The sequence below is a fragment of the Theobroma cacao genome, chromosome 5 (assembly GCF_053813885.1).
Source record: "Theobroma cacao isolate CCN51 chromosome 5, ASM5381388v1, whole genome shotgun sequence".
NCBI classification, from domain to species: domain Eukaryota; kingdom Viridiplantae; phylum Streptophyta; class Magnoliopsida; order Malvales; family Malvaceae; genus Theobroma; species Theobroma cacao.
In genome coordinates this window covers 3285869-3291324 of record NC_142643.1, presented here as the reverse complement: position 1 = coordinate 3291324, position 5456 = coordinate 3285869, and the positions used below count along the sequence as shown (strand labels likewise).

General features: G+C 31.7%; 1 non-coding gene across 1 annotated transcript; it reads right to left on the bottom strand.

Annotated features, from left to right (window-relative positions):
* Positions 1 to 1868: 1868 nt before the first annotated feature.
* On the bottom strand, positions 1869 to 1975 carry LOC148762357 (small nucleolar RNA R71). Its single transcript, XR_016026805.1, has one exon. It is a non-coding gene; the product is annotated as a small nucleolar RNA R71 (small nucleolar RNA).
* Positions 1976 to 5456: the final 3481 nt, after the last annotated feature.

Sequence of the window (5456 nt, the reverse complement as noted above, 5' to 3'; positions counted from 1 at the left end):
TCAAAATTCTGCTTGCATATGTTTTGATATTTTACTCATAATTTTCATTACAGAACTCCAAATGATGAGATTCTTGTGCCATTGGAAAGCTACGAGATAGAGCTACAACTTTCATAAGATTACTTTGCCCATTTCTATCTCAAAGATAGAGAAAATCATGTTAGAATATGATGAGGTGTAATGCTACGAGAATGGAATTTTTGAAGATGATATTTGATGTTTGGGCCTCATTATATTTTTAAGCCCACAAGTTAGAATAACTAGGTTAACTTAGGGAATTTTAGGTTAAGTTTGTTAGTATAAATAGGGTAATTTTAAGAGGCATTGGTTAGACAACTTTTGGAGATTTAAGAGGTTGAAAGTTGAGGCAAAAACTTGGAAAGCAAGGTTGCAATCAATCGTTTTGTTTCCTTCTTTAGCTTTTATTTTTCTTGTTACTCTCAATGGTTGAAATTTATATAATGTTATTTGTCCTTACAATTATGCGTAGCTAATTTGCTTTTTCTAGGAGTGTAATTGAACTCACATTGAATCTAAATTTTTAATCTCTTTCTTGTTTATCTTTAATGGGATTTGAATTGTTTATTCCAATTTATTCTTAAGGCTTTCAATTTCCTGATCACCAATTAAATTGATTTAGGAACCTAAATAAACTTGGGAAATGGTGTTTAGTGTAGACTAAAATTGAGATAACATATGATCATATTAATTGATTTGTGTATAATAGGGATATACCTATAGGCCATATGTAGCCAAATTAAAGCCTAAACTTAATGAATCGATTTTAATTTCAATTTACATAGGATATAGTGTTTTAATTAAAATAAATATCTTTATAAGACGAGTGGGGAGACCTTTATAAATAATTGAAGACTCGAGGTTAACAATTCAACCCATTAAAATAATTTAAAAAAGATGAGGCAAGACTTAGATGAAGTAAGAGGGATATTGTAATCCTATACTTGTTTGATTTGATTTTTACTTAAGTTAGTATTACTTTGATTTTTCTTTTTAGTTTACATTTTGGTTACTTAGTTTTAGTTATTTAATTAATTTTAATTGTTTGGATAAGATTAAATTGTTTTAATTTTTGTACTTAGTAAAATTTTAGATTAATTCTTTGTGGGATCGATACTCTGCTTACCATTATACTATCTTTTCGATACGTATACTTACTTAGATAAAAATTTAACTAACAAGTTTTTGGTGTCGTTGCTAGAAAATTGTTTGTAAAATTTTTACTAATATTAATACCAAGCAATTTAGTCTTACTTCAATTTTTTTTTTCGTTTTAATATTAGTTTTTATTTGCTTACAGATATTTTTGGTCATTGTGTGCAAAGAAGAAACAACTTGAATCCTGTTCCTTTTGATCCTAAGATAGAAAGTACTTTCAAAAGACATCGAAGGGAGAATTTACAAGTTACAACTTTAAATCAAACAATGGCTAAGGATAACAACAACAATGGCAACAATGCCATTAATCTAGTTCTTGAAGAAATTAGAGTACTACGGGATTATGCTATTCCTCTTTTATAAGGTTTACACAAAAGAATTAGATGACCTTCCATCAATGTAAACAATTTTGAAATTAAGCCAGCTTACATTCAGATGATATAATCTTCAATTCAGTTTGGTGGGTTACCAGTGATAATCTTAATTCTCATTTTATGAATTTCTTAAAAATTTGTGATACTTTCAAATATAATGGAGTAACTAATGATGCTATCAGATTGAGACTGTTTCCATTTTCTTTGAAGGATAAAGCAAAGAGCTGGCTCAATTCACTGCCCAATGGGTCTATTACTACATGTGAGGACTTGGCTCAAAAGTTTCTAGTAAAATTCATTCAGCCTACCAAGACTGCAAAGATAAGGAATGATATAAGCTTATTCACACAATTTGAAGGTGAATCCTTGTATGAAGCTTGGGAGAAATTTAAAGAACTATTGAGAAGATGGCCACATCATGGGATTCTTAATTGGTTGCAAATTTAGACATTCTACAATGGGTTGGTTGGTTCAATAAAAAGTACAATTGATGCTGGTGGTGGTGGTGGCACATTAATCTGTAAGAATGTTGTAGATGCTCATAATCTGTTGAAAAAGATGGCCTCAAATAATTATCAATGGCCTTCAGAAAGGTCTAGTATGAGAAAAGCTGTTAGAGCCTATGAAATTGATGCACTTAGCACCTTAACTGCATAAGTGGCTGCATTATCCATGAAGCTTGACACATTAGGAGTTCATGCGGTTTAAAATTCTTTTGTAGTTTATGAGATGTGTGGAAATGACCATTACATGATTAATGTCCATACAATTCTGAATCAATCAAATTTGTGGGAAACTTCAACATGCAGCAAAATAATCCATATTCCAATACATATAATCCTGGTTGGAGAAACCACCAAAATTTTTTATGGAATAACTACCCAGGGCCTTAAAATCAAAAACCCATCATGCCCTTTAGTTTTCAACAACAAGCTAGACCACCAATTCTTGAAAAAAAGTCCCAATTGGAAGAACTTCTCTTGCAATATATATAAAAGAATGATGCTATATTTCAAAGCTACGGAACCTCCTTGAGAAATCTTGAGACTTAAATGGGACAGCTTATGAATTTCGTCATTAATTGACACTAAGGTGCCTCACCAAGTGACACACAAATCAATCCCAAAGGTAATGAACAATGTAAAGCAATCACTTTAAGGAGTGGAAAAAAATTGAAAGGGTGAATGAAAAAGCAATTGAATTTGTGAAAAAACATGTTGATGAGGAGGAAGGAATGCATGAAAAAGCAATTGAAGTTGAACAAAAAGAAAATGAAAAAGCTAAAAATCAAGGGACTTCTCAAGTCATCTATCCTTCTCCACCTCTTCCCCAAAGGCTACAAAAGCAAAAGCTTGAAAAGCAGTTTTAGAAGTTCATCAATGTCTTCAAGAAATTACACATAAATATTTCTTTTGTTAAAGTTTTGGAACAAATGCCAAGCTATGTCAAGTTCTTAAAGGACATCCTCTACAAAAAGAGAAAACTAGATGAGTTTGACCCTGTCTCCCTTATAGAGGAATGTAATGCAATTCTCCAAAATAAATTGCCACCAAAACTTAAAGATCCAGGTAGTTTCACAATCCCTTGCACTATTGGTAATTTATTTTTTGCAAAAGCTTTGAGTGATTTAGGTGCAAGTATAAATTTAATGCCTTGGTCAATTTTTGAGAAACTTGATTTAAGGGAATGCAAACTCATTTTTGTTACTTTGCAACTAGCTTATCGCTCTAATGTCTACCTAAGGGGAATCATTGAAGATGTTCTTGTCAAGATAGATATATTTATTTATTTTAGTTGATTTTATAATTTTGGACATGGAAGAAGTTATGCAAATTCCATTCATCCTTGGGAGGCCATTCTTGGCAACTACTAGAGCTTTAATTGATGTTGAAAAAGGTGAGCTCACTTTGCCAGTTCAAGACCAATAGGTAACATTTAATAGTTTCAAAGCTTTAAAATTGCCTGTGACATCTGAAGACTACTTTTCTATGAGTGTGGTAAGTAGTTTTACAAAATATGTTCTTTTAAATGAATATCCCAATGATCCTCTTGAATCATGTTTAGTTTCTAATTCTGACAGGGATGATGATGAATTTATTGAATATTCAAATTTGTTAAATGCTCACACCAGGCTTAGAACTAATCATAAATTTGAGTATTTAGATGTTTCAGCTTCTTTGATGCCTGCTTCAAAACCCTCTATTGAAGAACCACCTACTTTGGAACTTAACCTTTGCCCACACACTTGAGGTATGCTTTTCTTGGAAAATCTTCTATTCTTTCAGTTATTATTTTTGCTTCTCTTAATAACATGCAAAAAGATAACTTATTAAGGACACTTAGAGAATTCAAGAAACCAATAGGGTGGAACATAGCTGATATTAAGGGAATTAGCCCTTCTACTTTCATGCATAAAATTATCCTTGAGGAAAATCACAAAGCCACAATTGAACAGCAAATAAGATTGGATCTTATTATGAAGGAAATGGTTAAAAAGAAAATCATCAAATGGTTAGATGCCAGAATAATTTATCTTATTTCTGATAACTCATGGGTAAGCTTGGTCCAATGTGTTCTTAAGAAAAAGAGGATGACTGTGGTCGCCAATGAAAATAATAAGCTCATTCCAACAAGAACAATGACTAGATGGAGAGTTTGCATGGATTATCGCAAACTCAACAAAGCTACAAGGAAATATCACTTCCTTCTCCCATTCATTGATCAAATGTTGGATCGACTAGCTGCTAAGGAATATTATTGTTTTCTAAATGGTTATTTTGGTTATAACCAAATTGCTATTGCCCTTGAAGATCAAGAAAAAGACTACATTTACATGTCCCTATGGCTCTTTTGCTTTTAAAAGAATGCCATTTGCCTTATGCAATGCACTTGCCATCTTTCAAAGATGCATAATGGCCATATTCACAGACAAGGTGGAGCTATGTTTGGAGGTATTTATGGATGACTTTTCTGTCTTTAGAAATAATTTTGATGATTGTCTTATAAATATTATTAGCATACTTAAAAGATATGAAAAAACAAATTTGGTGCTCAATTGGGATAAATGTCACTTCATGGTGCGAGAAGGTATTGTTTTTAGGCACAAGATCTCTAGTAGCAGCATTGAGGTAGACAAAGTGAAGATTGAAACAATTGGAAAGCTATCCCCTCTAATAAATGTCAAAGGTATTAGAAGTTTTCTTGGTTATGCTAGTTTTAATTGCAAATTTATCAAAGACTTTTCAAAAATTTCTAAACGAGATTGCAATTTATTGGAAAAATATATGCCATTTAAATTTGATAATGACTATCTTATTGCTTTTGATGAATTAAAGAAAAGATTAATTTCTGCACCTATCATAATTAATCCTGATTGGACTTTCCTTTCTGAACTAATGTGTGATGCAAGTGATTATGCAGTGGCAGCTGTTTTAGGACAAATAAAGGATAAAATCTTTCATTCCATCTATTATGCTAGCAAGACTTTGAATGAGGCCTAGAAAAATTATACCACAACAGAAAAGGAGCTTTTGGTTGTCGTTTTCGCTTGTGACAAATTTTGCTCCTATTTAGTTGGGACAAAAGTGATAGTGTACACTAACCATTCAACTATCAAATATTTAATTGCCAAAAAAGATGCTAAGCCAAGATTGATAAAGTGGATTCTTTTACTACAAGAGTTTAATCTAGAGATTCGTGATAGAAAAAGAACAAAAAATCAAGCTGTAAACCACCTCTCAAGATTAGAGATAAAAGCTCAAAGTAAGGATTCAACTTTAATTAAGGAGACTTTTCCTGATGAACAAATCCTTCAAGTGGGTAAGAAATCAATTCCTTGGTATGCGACTTAAATTTTCATCAGAAAAAGAAATTTTTACATGATGTTAAATTTTATTTTTGGGATGA